Raw genomic sequence first — 19,299 nt, forward strand, 5'->3', positions numbered from 1 at the left:
CAGTCCATGGTCAACTTTTTTTTTTTTTAACTTTTTTTTTAATGTTTATTTATTTTTGAGACAGAGAGAGACAGAGCATGAACAGGGGAGGAGCAGAGAGAGAGGGAGACACAGAATCTGAAACAGGCTCCAGGCTCTGAGCTGTCAGCACAGAGCCCGATGCAGGGCTCGAACTCACGGACCGTGAGAACATGACCTGAGCCGAAGTCGGACGCCCAACCGACCAAGGCACCCAGGTGCCCCTCATGGTCAACTTTTAAAAAAGTTTCATCCATGAATGAGAGGAGTATCTGCTCCCTGATTTTTTAGTATATCATACTGTGTATTATTAATAGATTAAGGGACTAATTCATTGTTGTATCCATCCATAGTCTAAACAGCTTTTTAAAAAATCTAGTTGTTTAAACATTTAGAGAAAACGTTAAATTTCCCACTGTTCAGGAGGATTTGTCAATATTTTCTTGTTGTGACAGATAATGCTTTATGTATTATTATATATTAGGTGTTCACACATTTGGAATTGCTATATGTATCTGGAAAATTATACTTTTAGCTATAAGTAATGATCTGAGTTAATATAAGTAGTGGTAGTATCTGATATTTAGTTCTCACTTGTTTATGTAATCTCTAAATTATGTTTATTTCTTTAAAAAAGTTAAAGTAAAACTTATAAGTTAAAGTTTAAGTTTATTTAGTTAAAGTTTATTTAGATTTACTTGCATGGTTACCACTTTCTTTGTTTACCATTTCTTTTTGGATTTAACTTCTTACTTCCTACCACATATCTTTTCTGAATTCTTCCAAAGAGAGGATTTTTGTGGACACTTAATATTTGCAAAAATGTCTTTATTTTGCCATTAATTGTAAGTGCTAATTTAGCTAGGTATAAAATGCCAAGTTTTAGGTTCGCCCTTGCCATGTGACTTTGAGAAAGTTACTTTACCTCACTGTCTCTCAATTTTCTCATCAGTAAAATGAGAGTTTAAAGTTGTTTAAAATTGTGAACACAATTGTAAATGGGTGAACATTTGTAAGCACCTAAATAATGGTGGCTCATGGTAAGTGCCATGTAAATGTTGCTAAATAAAAATAAAATACATGGTGTGAGGGTGTGTTTCCAGTCCAAGATGGCAACATAGAAAGACCCTGAACTCACCTTCTCTACAGACACACCAAATCCACACTATTTATAGAGTAGTTCCTCTTAAAGAAGAACTGAGGGCTGACCAAACAGCTTCTGCACAACATAAGATAGATCACATAGAGAACATGGAGAGAGACAAAGACATGGTAATGAAGGGAATCCCTACCTCTAACACTTGGATTTGCAGTGGGGAGGGACAGTACTGAGGGACTTTGTGCAGATTCACCCACCCTGGCCCTGTCTCTGCACAGAAAAAAAAAAAAAAAAAGCCATAGTTTAAAAGAGGAACTAGTATTTAAAAGAGTCATTCTTAGAACTCCACCCAGTGGTGGGAGAGCTGCTGGTACTCTCTCCAGGTTGGAAGGGCTGGCAAACACCATGGTGTATGCTTCTCCCCTTCCCACCTTCAGAGTGCAAACTGAAGCAGGGTTCTGGATGCCATAGCTGTACCTGCTGCCTTGGTGAGCACTTGGTCCCTAGCCCACACTAGCCCTGGATGCCTTGGGGCACAGAAAAAAAAAATCCGTATCTTAAAAGAGCAATAGAATATAAAGGAACTAGGGCTAGAATTATGCCAAGTGTTGGGGGAGCTGCTAGAACTCTCTCTGGGTTGGAGGAGCTGGTGAATGTCACAGTTTATGTTCCCCCTCCACCTTGGTAGACTGGACAAGAGCAGGCTTCTATACACTGTAGCCAGCCCACTGCCTCAGTGAGTCCCAGGCACCTCGACCACACCATTCTACCTATACGGTCCCAACATGGCACACACTAGAACACCCCTGGTTCTACAACTCTAGCCATTGCACTGGGAAGGCTCCAGGTCTGTATCACTTCAAATCCAGACTGCTTGTTAGGCCACCCCTGGTGTGGGGTGCTCAGGAACTTCCTAGCTCATACTTTGTCTCCATAGTAATAAGTACATATCTGTCAATAATTACTTTAAATGTAAATGTTTGAAATGCTACAATCAAAAGACATAGAGTAGCAGAACATACAAAAAACCGAAATGCAACAGACAAAAATAAGACTAGCTATAGTTGCCTACAAGAGACTCAGTTCAGACCAAAAGACACATACAGACTGAAAGTAAAGGGATGGAAAAAGATGTACCATGCAGCTAGAAGTGAAAAAAAAAAAAAGCCAGGATAGCAATACTTATATCAGATAAAAGAGACTTTAAAACAGACTGTAACAAGAGACAAAAAAGGATATTTCATGATGATAAAGGGGTTAGTTTAACAAGAGTTTTTAACAATTGAAAATACATGTGTACCCAATATTGGAGTCCCTAAATATATAAGGCAAATACCAATGGGCATAAAGGAAGAAATTGACTGCAGTACAATAATAGTAGGTGACTTTAACACCCCACTTACATCAATGGGCAGTACAAATTACATCCAGGTACAAAAATTAACAAGGAAATAGTGTCTTTGAATGACATATTACATCAGATGGACTTAACAAATATATACAGAATATTCCAGTCAAAAACAGAAAGACATTCCTTTCATGCACACATGGAATATTCTCCAGGATATCTCCATATTAAGTAAAAAAAAAAGTCACAATAAATTAAAAAAATTGAAATCATGTCATGCATCTTTTCCATCACAACAGTAAAACCTGAGAAAACAATCCCAAGAAAAAACTGGAGAAAGCACAAACATGTAGAGGCTCAACAACATGCTACTAAACATTCAAGAGGGCAATGAACAAAGACAAAATTTAAAAAATACATGGAGACAAATAAAAATGAAAACACAACAGTCCATAATCTTTAGTACACAGAGAAAGCCATTCTAAGGGAGAAATCTATAGCGGTAAATAGGTCTACTTCAAAAAAAGAAGAAAGATATCAAATAAATACTTTAACCTGAACAGAATTAGAAAAAGAAGAACAAACAAAGCCCAAGGTTAGAAGAAGGAAGGAAATAATTAAGATCAGAGCAGAAATAAATGACACAGAGACTAAAACAACAATAAAAAAAAAATCAAGGGGCGCCTGGGTGGCGCAGTCGGTTGAGCGTCCGACTTCAGCCAGGTCACGATCTCGCGGTTCGTGAGTTCGAGCCCCGCGTCAGGCTCTGGGCTGATGGCTCGGAGCCTGGAGCCTGTTTCCGATTCTGTGTCTCCCTCTCTCTCTGCCCCTCGCCCGTTCATGCTCTGTCTCTCTCTGTCCCAAAAATAAATAAAAAGCGTTGAAAAAAAATTAAAAAAAAATCAATAAAATCAAGAGTGGCTCTTTGAAAAAATAAATAAAATGGAAAGATCCCAAATGTCCATTGACTGATGAATCATAGACACTCATATATATATCTATGTATGTATATGTATATATGTATGTACATATATACCTATATGTATGTATGTATGCACATAGACATATACACAATGAAATATTATTCAGCCATAAAAGAGAATGAAATCTTGCCTTTTGCAGCGATGTGGAGCTAGAGAGTATTCTTATCAGTCAATCAGAGAAAGATAAATACCATATGATTTCACTCATATGTGGAATTTAAGAAACAAAACAAATGAACAAAGGGAAAAAAGAGAGACAGTCAAGAAACAGACTCTTAACTATAGAGAACAAACTGATGGTTTACAGAAGGGAGGTGGGGGGATGGGTGAAGTAGGTGATAGGTATTAAGGACGGCACTTGTTGTGATGAGCACTGGGTGTTGTATGCAAGAGATGAATCACTGAATTCTCCTGAAACCAATATTGCACTGTATGTTAACTAAAAATAATAATTTAAAAAAAGCTTCTAAAAGAAAACATGGCTAGTCACGTCTTTGACATGAGCTATGGCAACATTTTCCCAGAGATAACTCCTCAGGCAAGAAAGCAAGAGCAAAAGTAAATTATTGGGAGGACACCAAACAAAACCTTTTGCACAGTAAAGGAAACCACCGACAAAACAGAAAGGCAACCTACCACATGGGAGAAGATATTTGCAAATTATGTATTTGGGAAGGGATTAACATCCAAAATATGTAAACACCTCATACAATCCAACACCTGAGAAACAAATAATCCAATTAAAAAACGGACAGAGGACCTGAGACATATTTTCCCAAAGGAGACATACGAATGACAAGCAGACACATGAAAAGCTGCTGAACATCACAAATCATCAGGGAAATGCATAACCATAATGAGCTGTCACCTTATGCATGTCAGAATGGCTAGAATCAAAGAGACAAGAAAAAACAAGCGTTGGTGAGGATGTGGGAAAAAAGGAACTCTTGTGCACTGTCGGTGGGAATGTAAATTGGAACAGCCACTGTGGAAAACAATATAGAGCTTACTCAAAAAATTAAAACTAGAATTACTATATGATCCAGTCATTCTACTACTGGATGTTCACCTGAGAAAAATGAATACACTAAATTGAAAAGATATATGTGTCTTTTTGTTTATTGCAGCATTATTTACAATAGCCAAGATATAAAAGCAACCCAAGTGTCCATCTACAGATGAATGGATAAAAAAGAAATGGTGTATACATACAATGGAATATTACTCAGCCATAAAAAAGGATGAGATCTTGCCATTTGAAATAACATGGGGGATCTAGAGGATGTTAGGTTAAGTGAAATAAGCCAGACAGAGAAAGACAAATACCATATGACTTTATTTATATGGGGAATCCAAAAAACAAAACAAACAAACAGAAAGTAGAAACAGACTCGTAAATATGGTGAATAATTTCAAGGTTGCCAGAGATGAAGAGGGGTAAAGGGATGGGTAGAATGGGTGAAGGGGAGTGGGAGATACAGAGTTCTAGTTATGGAATGAATAAATGGAGGGGATAAAAGGTACAGCATAGGGAATATAGTCGATGATATTGTAATTGTGTTGGTAGCTACAGTGATGGTGAGCACAGCATAATATATCGACTTGTTGAATCACTCTGTTGTACAACCGAAACTAATGTAACATGGTGTGCCAGCCCTACTTCCATAAAAAATAAAAAAATAAAATACATGAAAAATGTGAGAGCTATTTTCTCCCATTCCTTAAAGATAACATTCTACCATTGTCTGCTGCTTATTGTTTCTTTGGGGATGTCCGTAGTTGACGTAATTGTCATTGCTTTTAGAAAACCTGTCTTGTCTCTCTGTTTGCACATGAGGGTGCTTCACCTTTGGCTTTCTGTGCTTCATTGCGTTACGTAGGCATGGTTCTTTTCTATCTACCCTTCTTGGTGTTGTACATTTTCAAACTGGAGATTTATGTTTTTCATCAACCTGGAAAATATGGCAGCCATTTAACTTTTAGTATTTTCTCTCAGTCATTCCGCTAATTTATTGTCCATCTCTGGAAATCTGAAGAAGTACACATTAGGTTTAACCATTTCTATGGTTCTACGTCTCAACTTGTCTTCCATATTTTTCATTTGTCATTCTCTGCAACATTTTATATGTGAAATAAAGTCTTCTATTAACTCTCTGTTTAGCTTTGTCTTACCTGCTTTTAACCAACTTATTTAATTTTAAATATAAAGGTCTGTTTTCAATTTATACAAATCAAGATGTCTGATTATTTTTCAGACTGGCTAACTTGCTAGAACTTTTAGAATCGTGTTTTCTGACTCACTTATGATGACGTGTTTCCTTGTTCTTTTATGATTTTGGATTGTAATCATATTTCCGTGAAGCTTTATTTGTGAGAACCTTATATGGCTGTATAGTCTAGAGTATTTGTCCTTCAAAGAGGGTTTGAATTTGATTCATACAGATATTCCAGTGATATTGTACAGTGATGCAGCCATAGACAAATTTTATCTTGCTTTCTCAGCTGAAACTTTCCTCGATCGTATAGATAGTAGAAATAAGAACTTCATCCTGTCAGAGGAAAACTCCAATATCAGAAATTCTCAAGTCCAACTTTTTATTGATCCATCTAGATTTCATGTCAACACAAACTTAGTTTTTTCCTGAGTTGGTGGGTGTATTTTTTTCCCCTATTCTGCCCTTTTACTTACAGTGACATTTGAAAGATTCAGTTGCATCTAACATTATCACAGAAGTTTAAGTTATTGTCTTTTGATTTGATGCCTTAAAACCCAAGAACTTTGAAAGTCTTTTCTTAATTTTCTTTCAATGTTTATTTTTGAGAGAGAGGAGAGAGGGAGACACAGAATCCCAAGCAGGCTCCAGGCTCTGAGCTGTCAGCAGAGAGCCCGATGTGGGGCTCGAACTCATGAACTAAGATCATGACCTGGGCCAAAGTCAGACACTCAACCAACTGAGCCACTCAGGTGCTCCAAAACCAAGAACTTCGAAAGCAATCCCCACTCCTCCAAAACAGATACACATTCCTCTAGGACAGCTGGGGGATATTTAGTTCACTGGCTTATGGCTTTTCTTTTGGGGGTCTTCTTCAGGTTCAGTCTTTGGGGATATCTCTTACCTTCTTGCAAGTATCGGTATGCACTTGAGAGTATGTTTCCCATATTACAAAGTTTATTTTTGAATGTGTTTACTAGATATTATTCAATCCAACATCTTTCCAGAAAACAAAGTCTAGATTCTCCAAAATGTATTCCGAAGATTCCTAATATTCAACTCAATGTGACGATGTGTTAGATGAAATAAATCATTCTTACAATATTTTTCTTCTAAGATTTACTTTTAAATATAGGCAAGAAAACTAACATTAATGATATATTTTCCTATGTTTCAGCGATGATTAGCCCTTCAAAAACTGCTGTGCCATTCCAAAGAATGCCAGAAAGTCAAAAAAAGCGAGTGATATTACTGATATATGTCATCTTATCAGTGGTTAATGACCTATGTTCTATACCTTGGTTTATAATTCCCATGAATATCTGATCCTGTGTTGTTTGGAAATTTAGGATTTAAATTCTGCCATTCCATCAATAGGTGGTGCCATTGTATTATAGTTTGAATATTGCAAAAGGAAAACAAAACAAAACAAAACAGAACATTTTGGAATAGCTGCACCTATCAGCCAGCATCTCATCTTTTCTAGATGATTCTGTCATTGCTTTGGCACCAAGAAACTTAGGTTTAAGGTTTTCTTTTTAAAAAGGTTTTATATTAGGATCATGTGGAATAAAATTGCCCGTATTCTTCTAATGTGTATTATGCTTTCAGAAATTGTGGGAGCACTTGTGTGCTGTTTTGTTTACAAAGCAATTCATAATCAAAAATAATATTTGTGGCAGTTAGCGATATATTCTGATATCTACAGGACAAGTATATGCTTTAATATTTTAAATCATCACAAATTCTCATTTTCATTTTATGATTTTCAAAACACTCCTTTGTATTTATAAAAATGTTGCATTTTTTTTTATTTTTTATATTTAAAAAATTTTTTTTAATGTTTATTTCTTTCTGAGACAGAGAGAGACAGAGCCTGAGTGGGGGAGGGGCAGAGAGAGAGGGAGACGCAGAATCAGAAGCAGGCTCCAGGCTCTGAGCTGTCCGCACAGAGCTCGACGCCGGGCTCGAACCCGCGAACCGGGAGATCATGACCTGAGCCAAAGTCGGTCGCTCAACCGACTGAGCCACCCAGGCGCCCCGCGTGTTTTTTTAATACCGAGAAGAGCAAGACAATACTTATTTATGTTTTTTCTTTTATGGATGCTATTAAATATTACCTTGGTCACAGCTCTGTGAAAAGATGGCTTTTAACTCAAGTGTTCCCAGAAATAACACCACTGTGGGGATCCTCTCAGGTTGCAACAAGTTGTGCAGGGTCACTTGGGAATAGGTAACCCAGTAGGTACCGGAATAAAGATGACAAATAGTGGAAGATACTGGGCTCTACCCCTTTCCTAGTTCTGCGTTTCGATTAACTCTGTAGGCTGACAAAACTATTCCCTCAAGGGGAATTGTCAAAGTCACGGCATGATCACAGAAGGTGGGCGTAAGAAGTGGGAACTCACCAACAGAGCTTCTGTAACTCTCCTCAGTGATTTCAGAAACGGCTGGTGCTTCTAAAATAATTAGTCCCGCAGTTGTTGATAGAGATGATCTGAGAAGAAGCAATTGAAAATGATAGTTCCTTTGCAATACTAAAAATGTAGGCAACATAACTATCAACAAAGGAAGCAAACATATTTGCAGTCGTTTCTATCCACTAGATGAGTAGGTCAGCAGACAGAAAACTCAGTTCAAAGTAGATAAAATATAATCCATTCGGGAGGGAAAACCCAAGTTGGGGGCTATATGTGAGATGATGCAATTATCAAACAGTTAACACAATTAGTTTTATTAATAAGCTAACAGGTGTTCTTAAAATTATTTTCCTTTAGTGGAAGTTTAAATATGTATTTCTTATTTATGAACATATTTCTATGGTTTAAATACATATTTTCAAATTTATTCTCATTGATTTTTATTATATAACTCTGTAACAATCCATTTTATTTCACAATTTGCAATTCAGATACATTTTAAAAAGTTACACTGAAAGTAAGTGTTAAATCCCAGACTAAGCGAGGGCCCTCTAAATTATATGTTCTTTTTCATTACAAAATGGGGATTGAGAAGATTAACTTTTAACTACGACTATAGTCACTGTAGTACAGCAAGTGAAGAAGTTTAGAGGCAAAGGCATGTACAGAATAGTACAAATGTTATTTCAATTAAATTGTATTAATAGATGATAGGTATCCTCTGCTCTCCATGAATTATCTTACCATATTATAATTCTGTCTTCATTAGGGATTAAATTAGGAAGTCAGATTATCTGATTTTCAGATCTGGTTCCTCTCCTAGCTAGAGTGGTGGGGAGTAGGGAATATTTTTCTTGGAACAAAACCAAATAAAGGCATATTCTGGGTGTATTTTGTTAATATTCTATTCCTATCTCCCATTATGCTCTTTCAGAGTTTGTTTGCAGGTACTTATCCATTTTTCAAAAGATCATAAGAGTTTACATTTGTCCTTTTTTCTGTATGCCAGGGAAGTACATAATGATTTTTTAACCAGGCTGGAGTTTTTAATCTTCTTTGAGACTATTTTCCTTGATAATAGAAAGCATACTTTTAGTCATTGAAAAAAAATTGGTGCTTATCCTTTTTTGCAGAAATTTTATGCAAAGTGGAAAAATATATTCATATTGTATACAACATATATATAACAAATGAAGTTTATATAAAGAATGCAATTTTTTGGTAAATGGGGAGTTTAATTTTTTGTTGCTATTGAAAGTTAGGGAGAACAGTTGAAGTTACAAGGAAGACAATATGCTTCCAGTGAAAAACACTGTAGGAAGTCAACTTAAGACATTGTTAAGATATTGTTTGCATCATCAGTAGTATAAAAAAGAAATCCCCTTTATTAAAAAAAAACCCATAAAGATAGAAAATAGGAGATAAAATTTTGATGGATGAGGAAGAAAGCGGAGATTGATGACACAAAATTGATTCACATGGCGAGAAAATTGTGAAGAAACTAAAAACCGTAGAAAAGGAAACTTCTTTCGTAGAGTGATAAAGAGCATAATTCGTGGTGTACAAAATCAGTTAAGTACTCAAGCAGACAAACTGAAATAAGTCTTCCAGCATGCATATGGAAGATTAGAGCAATGTGTAAAGTGATGATAGATAAAGTAGACAGAGAGGATGGAGAATCAAAATAAACATAACTGGCTAGAATAAGCTCTGTGAGGAAAAAGCAATTGTTTCTGCTTTATTCACTGCTTATGAGAGGGTGCCTGGGTCATAGTAGCTATTAATTATGTACTTACTGAAAAAATAATTACTTGCTTACTGCTTCAATTAGGATGCTTTCATCTGCGACACAGAAGACTCAAGTCAAATTGACTTAAGTCATTAATGAAAACGGTTCACATAAGGAAGTCCAGAAGTAGAATGAAGGTCAAGGCTGGTTGATCCAGCAATTCAACAAGGTCTTCAAGGATTTGTATTCTTACTATTGCTCCGCTCTGGTATACAGAGTAGAAGCTTCCTTTTCAGACTGATTCCTCTTGGAGTTTTAGAATGATGGCTACTTCCTCATTCATGTTTAGTGGGATAAAAAGAACGTCTCTTCATCAACCTTTGAAAGAATGTTCTTCCTCAGTTTGGCCAATAGTTTAGAAATCCAGCTCTGTTGCCGGGGATTGCTATGCTGTGATTGGTTTAAGCTTGAAGTTAGAAACCACTCTGTAAGAAGTGTTTTGTGATTGCAATGACTTTTTAATACTAATCAGAAATCATTTGTGGAGCTCAGGCACTCAATTGTTGCTACATAATGGCAGAAAGGTAGAATTGGATTTGAAGAGTCAACTACATGTTCTTTACAAAATTCATAAAGACATTTGAGACAATTATATAGCAGGTATAATTTTAAAACTTCTTTTGCTTAAGAAAGATTCATGTGTACAGATTAGAAAATCAAAGCCTGTTCCTTAATTTTCTTGACTTTAGTGCTGTATTAGTCTATTAGGGTTGCCATACAAAATACCATAGAGTGGCTTAAATGGCAGCCATTTATTTTCTCACAGCTCTGGAGACTGGAAGTTCAAGATCAAGGTGATGTCAGTGTTGGTTTTTGATAAGACTTCTCTTCTAGGGTTATAGACAGCCATTTTCTCATTGTGTCCTTATATGGCTTTTCCTCTTTGCATGGACACCAAGAAATCTCTTGTTCTCTCTCTTTCTGTCTCTCTCTATTTCACTCCTTCTCTCTCCCTCTCTCTCTTCCTTTTCTTATAAAGACAACAGTACTATCAGATTAGGATACCACTCTTATGACCTCATAAACCCTAATTACCTCCTTAAAGACTCTATCTCTAAGTATAGTCACATCTCAGGTTAGGGCTTCAATTCAAAATCCATATGAATCGTGAGGGACACAACTCAGTTCATAACAATGGCTTTGACACTTTCAGAATTATGGGATACTTATTTTGTGAAATAGCAGTCAATTTGAGTGTGTTTAATATTTCCTCATGATGGGATTCAGCTTATACATCTTTGGTAGTGATGTTCTCTTCATTGTATCCTGTCAAGTGGCATGTGATTTCAACTTGTCCCATTACTCATGATGTTCACTTTGGTCACTCAAGTGATCAAGAGTGACATCCAGCCTTCTCTACCATAAAGTTATTTTTTCCTCTTTTGTCATTAATAAGTGTTTTTTAGGGGGATACCTTGAAACTATGTAAATGTCTCATATCTTATCAAGTACTATTTTAATCAATTAATTTTCTAGTTAATTTGTTATGCAGTATTTATTTTATTTAATTTTAAAGTTTATTGATTTATTTTGAGGGTGTGGAAGGGGCAGAGAGTGAGAGAGAGAGAATCCCAAGCAGGCTCTGTGCTGACAACACAGAGCCTGCCACAGGGCTCAATCCCTCAAACCATGAGATCGTGGTCTGAACTGAAATCATGCTTAACTGACTGAGCCACCCAAAAAACTCCCTTTTGTTTATTTTTATAATTATTTAAATCAAAATGGAATTATATTGCTCCCATTATTTATTCTGTTGCCTCAAATGCCTCCAATTTTGTCCGTGGGTGCCTCTTCCTGATGGCTTTTACACAACCCAGTTGAGGAATTTCTGGGTTTGCTTAAGGAAATCAGAGGGCTATTCATCAAAGGAGCTGCAGAACTTGGATAGCATGAAGCTTGGTACTGGCCGTATCTATTTCTACTAAAATAAATTCCTATCTCTTCCAGGGTTGAAAAAGTCTACTGTGGTCATCTTGCCAGTGAATGGCCAAGAAATGGTACCATATCAGGGACTCAGATTTAGTTTTTGTTTTTTTTTTGTTTTTTGCTGGCATGTGGTACATTTGGTAAGTAGGGTCCATGTTTACTCCACAAAAGTCCTCAACTCCTGTCATTATGGCCATGTGTCCGTTGTGCCAGCAGTGGGATAGGCTGATGTCATCTGGTTGAATCATTTTGTTTACTTGATTGTTTAGTGGATGCTCTCTGATGGACAGTAACATGAGGGTCTTCATACTTCATGCTCATTTTCACATGCCCATTCTCATGCCTTTATGCCAGACCTCAATGTATTTAATCTTCTAGTCTTTCTTCCTCTTACACGTCCCTGATCAGCTGACCAAGCCATTTTCATTTCTCAAGAATCTGTCTGTGTATACTTTAACCGTAAGCAATATCTCTTCCTACATAAAATGGCTAAGCATGCACAAGGTCAAATCTTTGGCCACAAAGGATATTTTCTTCTCTCCTATTTTTCAAGGCTGTGCTTGAGTGGAATTATACTGCCATCCATTTTTGGCCTGCACACACACATTCCAAGAAGACCAATCCATGAGTCAAGCTTGAGCTTTTTCCTCCCCTGTCACCTGGACATAAGGAATTTTTTAGTGTGACTTAGACACAGGTACTAGTATAACTATGGTGATGAACTGGAGATCTGGGTTATCTGCTCATGGAGCTTATTTGTACTCTCTGGTCCTGCTCTGGTTTGATCCCAGATGTACTATTGCTACCTATGATGGATTATTGTTGGGACTGTCTAACACTAAAATGTGTTGCACCTAACAAAAATCTCAAGATGGGCAGTTGTGACCAAATGATCTTGTGATTCTCACGTGGCAATTTTCCCCAATATTGATGCTTTTAATACCATAGAGTCTAATGGGTTGTCCAAACCAAAGAGCAAGGATGTTTATACCACACTCTGGATCTGCTATAGAGCTCTTTCCTGATTTGTAGCTTTTTGCTGCCCAATGGATGGGTTGGAGCATATACCAGTATGGAATATGCTGCTTTTAGTATGCAAAGATTTCTATTAGGCATGTGCTTCCTTCTACTTGGTAAAAGCTACAAGGTGTAATAAATTGTCCTGTATTATGGATGGGATATTCTGGGGTGCCCCTGACAACTGAACCCCTAATCATTTATATGGCAGGGCCCTGAGGATTTATCTCTCATCCCTGGAGTATATGTGTCTTACCGAGGTCTCCAGCCTGCCAGCCACTTGGTGTTTTGCATGACAACATTCAATATAGTGAATCGATGTGATGTTCAGAAGGATGTCCACATATTTTTCAGACAATACTTTAAAAGAAGGTGGAAGACTTAGAGGACTTGGGAAAATTTGTCGTACATACTGTAGTCTGTTTCATGGGAATGTGAACAGATTCTGATCCTCCATAGGGATAGGAAAAACTTAATCTTCTCTAGCAATGACGACCACACCCAGCAACAGAGCTGCAATTAAATCTAGTACTTGTTTGAGTCTGTGGTAGTCTTCTGTTTTTCTATAAGGTCTATCTAATTTTTTTCAGGGGCCAGACTGGTGAATTAAATAATGGCATCCATCACTCCCTCATCCTGAATCTTTCGAAGTGGCACACATTTCTGCCCTACACCCATGACTGATATGACTTAAAAAAAATTTTTGCCAGCTTAACTTGAATGGGGGCAGATCCAGAGAATTTCACTTGGTCTTCATCACTATGATAGATCTCACTCCATAGGCCAAGAATCTAATGTGGGGATTGTGCTAATCTGTAAGTAATCTCAATTGCAATTTTACCTTCAGAATTCAAGGAAGTGACCATCAGTGAACCCATTGTGGGCCACATATTGTCCAGGACTTCTTTATTGTCTTGTTCCCATATGCCCCTGAAATAATAGGGGGCCATGATATTGATTTGGGCCTCTGGGTGTCACTGTCAACTTGGACTCCATGTTTAATAGTTCTAAAAATGTTTGGATAGTTCCCTTTCCCCAGTGCACAGTTACATGCGTAAATACCTGTAGGTTCTGTTGGGGAAGCACTAAGGAAAATCATGACTTTGTACACTTGCTTTATTGTTACAAGACCCTTTTCCCTGGGAACCCAGTCTCTTCTTAAGGCAATGAATTCCATGTCTAACACCTGATTCAGGTTTGAAAGCTGGTGTAACAGTATCACTTAAAAAAATTGGGGCAACTGTCTTCAATATCAATCCTTTCTTTCTTTTCGATGGTACAAATTGAGTAGTAACCCTGTTAGCTGTCCATCTATTTTGCTCCTTAGGGAGCATGTTCTATTAAACCATCCCCATAACTCTCTCTGGATCAAGCCCACCTATATGTCCTTCCAACTTTGCTACCCATTATAATTCCATTCACCTGGTTTTCTACGATTATGTGCATTCACCTAGACTCTAAAGTGTATGGGTGTCTATCAACACCATAGTTATCAGGGACACTAGTTCTTTAAAGGACTCTCTTACTGTAAGTCTCAGACTACATAGGAGATGTACTACTGAAGCTTTTCTTGACACTGGTGACTTCTCACCAGTGTATTTCTGATGGCCTGGAAAGGATGTCTCTTCAAGGATTTCCAATTGAACATTATAATTTGATAGGTTTTCTGGCCTTATATGATATATTTACTCTAGCATGAACACTTCTGTGAGCTTCTGGATACCTTTTTCTACCATCTTCTATGGCAATTCTGGCATTTCAATTTTCTTTTGTGTGGTCTATTGCTTTTTCCATGCTTCTGGGAATAAGTTGTACCATCTTCTGGGGTCCTTGTCAGGACAGTAAATCCTGCATCTTTGGAATATGCATTTATCCCCTTTCATCATACTCCCTTAGAATCCAATCCCATGAGAATCTTCTGGTTCTTTCTAGAATATAGAAGCTGATCTTGTAGGTCTTTCAAAGTAGAGTCTTTTTCTTCTCTTATCAGGCCCAGCATGTTCCTGACCGAGTTGTACTGTGACATAATTCTAGTTACAGGCCTAGATACCGAGAGAAGAGATGGGGCAGATCTTGAGAAGGGCACATGTTGCCTTGGAAAGGAGAGGTCTTTGCATTCTCTTTAAATATTATGGAGCATTCTAGCTTTTAATCAGGATTGAATACTTGTGCAGATTCGGAAGGTTTAGGGGAATCTTGGGATTCAAGATTTTGGGAACATTAAGCCAGATGTATCCTTCTCATGTGTCAGGACACATTCTTTCTCAATCAGACCCTGACCTTAACCTACCTCAGTTTTGAGTTCAATTTTTTTAAAAGATTTTATTAATTTTTTAAATTTACATCCAAATTAGTTGGCATGTAGTGCAACCATGATTTCAGGAGTAGATTCCTTAATTCCCCTTACCCAATTAGCCCATCCCCCACCCCAATCCCTCAAGCAACCCTCTGTTTTTTCTCTATACTTAAGAGTATCTTATGTTTTTGTCCCCCCATTTTTTTTTATTATTTTTGCTTCCCTTCCCTTATGTTCATCTGTTTTGTCTCTTAAAGTCCTCATATGAGTGAAGTCATATGATATTTGTCTTTCTCTGACTAATTTCACTTAGCATAATACCCTCTAGTTCCATCCACATCATTGTGATTGGCAAGATTTCATTCTTTCTGGTTGCTGAGTAATACTCCATTGTATATATGTACCGTATCTTCTTTATCCATTCAACCATCAATGGACATTTGGGCTCTTTCCATACTTTGGCTATTGTTGATAGTGCTGCTGTAAACACTGGGGTGCATGTGCCCCTCTGAAACAGCATCCCTGTATCCCTTGGATAGATACCAAGTAGTGCAATTGCTGGGTCATAGGGTAGCTCTATTTTTAATTTTTTGAGGAACCTCCATACTGTTTTCCAGAGTGGCTGCACCAGTTTGCCTTCCCACCAGCAGTGCAAAAGAGATCCTCTTTCTCTGCACCCTCGTGAACAACCGCTGTTGCCTGAGTTGTTAATGTTAGCCATCCTGACTGGAGTAAGGTGGTATCTCACTGTGGTTTTGATTTGTATTTCCCTGATGATGAGTGATGCGGAGCATTTTTTCATGTGTCGGTTGGCCATCTGGATGTCTTCTTTGGAGAAGTGCCTATTCATGCCTTTTGCCCATTTCTTCACTGGATTATTTGTTTTCTGGGTGTTGAGTTTGAGAAGTTCTTTATAGATTTTGGATACTAACCCTTTATCTGATATGTCATTTGCAAATATCTTCTCCTATTCCGTCAGTTGCTTTTTAGTTTTGCTGATTGTTTCCTTTGTTGTGCAGAAGCTTTTTATTTTGATGAAGTCCCAATAGTTCATTTTTGCTTTTGTTTCCCTTGCCTCCAGAAATGTGTTGAGTAAGAAGTTGCTGTGGCCAAGATCAAAGAGATTTTGGCTGCTTTCTTCTTGAGGATTTTGATGGCTTCCTGTCTTACGTTTAGGTCTTTCATCCACTTTGAGTTTATTTTTGTGTATGGCATAAGAAAGTGGTTCAGGTTCATTTTTCTGCATGTCGCTGTCCAGTTTTCCTAGCACCACTTGCTGAAGAGACTGTCTTTATTCCATTGAATATTCTTTCCTGCTTTGTCAAGGATTAGTTGGCCACACGTTTGTGGGTCCATTTCTGGGTTCTCTATTCTGTTCCATTGATCTAAGTGTTCGACTTTCTTTAGAGTTCATTTACACTGAAAATTTATTCCTGGGCATGATCCTCAGCTTTTACTGCCCTCTTAATACATGAGAAACTATAATGGAAGCCATCTGGATTTCAGACTTCACTTTCAATTTGGCTACTAATCACTCTGAGTTTTTTGTTATCTTTTCTAGCATTTAATAGTTTAACCCCATCCACTTTCATTACCTTTGTAGTTATTCTTTCCACCATATTTCTCAAATGCGTGATTCACAACACCAGCTAGTGCATTCACTTCTACTGACATCATTCCAGTTCATCATCAGTGAAAGTTTTAACAATTGTTCCGGGGAATACCTACACTCTAGTTACTACCAGTGATGTGGTCTTCATTGCTGGCAGGTGCAACACCTAGCTCCAAAACCCCATCTAATATCCTGCTTTCACAGACTATTCCTGGTACCAATCATTGCAGGTTGGCTTCTTTGGGAAGCAGGCTCTGAGACAGAGCTTAGGGTTCCAGATGTTAATTAGAACTGTATTTGGAATCATCACCTGTGGAAGGGAGGGCAAGGAAGGAGCACTGGGCTGCTACAGGAAGACCTAGCTGTGTTGCAGACCCAACACCAATCTGGGCTGATCACTTGAGACCTCTGGAACCCAGATGGTCCTACAGAGTTGTCCTGAGCTGAGTTGAAATGTTAGCATTTTATATTCCTGCATTAAGCAGTCATTGGATGTGGACCATTCTGAGAAGGGTGTCTGACCTTAGTTGAGGGTGTCTCTGTAGCTGAGATGATGCCTGAAAGTGTAGGCAGCTGAAGACTGTTTTCCACTGTGACTGGCATCAGCATCAGGGACATCGAGTCCTTCATTGAAGGGGATCTGAGTGACGCATCACAGTGCCCATAACAGTAGTCAGGAAAGGTATTTTGTAATATAGGTATTCAAAAGAAATAAAGAATGAAGACTGAATAATGAAGAAAAGAAAATCTGAACAGATTAATTACTAGGAAAGAGATTACATCAGTAATAAAAATCTCCCAACAGACAAAAGTCTAAGACCAGATAGATTCACTGGTGAATTGCACCAAACATTAAAAAAAGAATTAACACCAATCTTTCTCAAACTATTTCAAAAAATTGAAGAGGATGGAATACTTCCAAACTCATTTTATGAGGCCAGCCTTATCCTGATACCAAAACCAGACAAGGACACTATAAGAAAAAAAATTACCTGCCAATATCCCTGATGAACATAGATGCAAAATTCCTCAATAAAATATTAGCAAACCAAATGTAACAATACATCGAAAAAATCACACACCATGATAAAGTGGGATTTATCCCTTCAATGTGGGGATAGTTCAACACCCACAAATCAATCAACATGATATGCCACATAAATAAAATGAAGGATAAAAATTGAGTGATCGTCTTGATAGATGCAGAAAAAGCATTTGGCAAAATTCAACATTCATTTATGACTAAAACTCTTAAAGTGAGTATAGAGGGAATGGACCTCAACATAATAAAAGCCATGTAAGACAAGACCACAGCTAATATACTCAGTGGTGAAAAGCTAAAACGGTTTCTTCCAAGATCAGGAACAGGACAAGAATGTCCATTCTTGCCACTTTTGTTCAACACAGTAGCAGAGGTCTTTACCAAAGCAAGAAAAATAAAAAGCCATCCTAATCAGAAAAGAAGAAGTAAAATTGACTCTGTTTGCAGATGACATGGTATTTTATAATAAAAATCTATGAACTATCACTCAGCCATAAAAACGAATGAAATCTTGCCATTCACACCAACATGGGTGTACCCGAGGGTATTATGCTAAGTGAAATAAGTCAGACAGAGAAAGACAAATGCCATAAGATTTCACTCATTTCCAAAACAAAGGAGCAAACAGAAAACAGAAACAGACTCAGAAATACAGAGAACAAACCAGTGATTACCAGGGGGGATGGAAATGGGGGTTGGACAAAATAGATGAAGAGGATTAAGAGGTACAAACTTACAAGTCATAGGAAAGAAAAAGTACAGCATAGAGCAGACTGTCAATAATATTGTAATAACTTTGTATGGTGACCGATGGTAACTACATATAGCTCGGTGAACACCGTAAAATATATAGAATTGCTCAATCACTGTGTTGTATACTGGAAACTAATCTAACATTATCAATTATACTTAAACCAAAAAAAAAAAAAAAAGAAAAAGAAAAAGAAAATCCTAAAGACTCCACCAAAAGCTGTTAGAACTAATGAATGGAGTAAAGAAAAGAAAGAAAGAAAGAAAGAATGTGTGAGTAGAGGATAAGGCTGGTGCCCCAATGGAAAATCACGAACCTTTGCTAGTGACTAGACCAGAGCTAGTTTTCAGACCCTGAACTCAATAATTGAGAAAGAAGCCTGGTTCCCCTGGGGAAGGACTCTGCAACTCCATGGGTGTAAAACATCGTGATTCCTCTAGTCCTTTAACAAAGAGAACTATGACCATTTATTTTGATAAATGTAGATTGGGGAAGGGGAAATCCCCAGATCATTTGTAAACTGTTGGGTAAAAGGTCCAAGTTGACGCTGATATCCAGGGACCCAAAATAATGTCACCCCTGCCCCAGCCTCCCCATCTCCCCATTCAAGTGCAGGCATATGGGGCAAAGAAATCAATGAAATCTTGGCCTGGGTCTGTTTCCCTCAGTCTTCTAGGTCCACCTACATCACATATAGTGTCATTATCAGTTTGGTGAACTTCAAGTCTATCATCTTGCTCTTTGTTTTCGATTTGGCGTATTCTTTTTTCCTGCCTTCTTTTTGG

This window comes from Felis catus, chromosome B4 (assembly GCF_018350175.1).
Source record: "Felis catus isolate Fca126 chromosome B4, F.catus_Fca126_mat1.0, whole genome shotgun sequence".
Classification (NCBI taxonomy): domain Eukaryota; kingdom Metazoa; phylum Chordata; class Mammalia; order Carnivora; family Felidae; genus Felis; species Felis catus.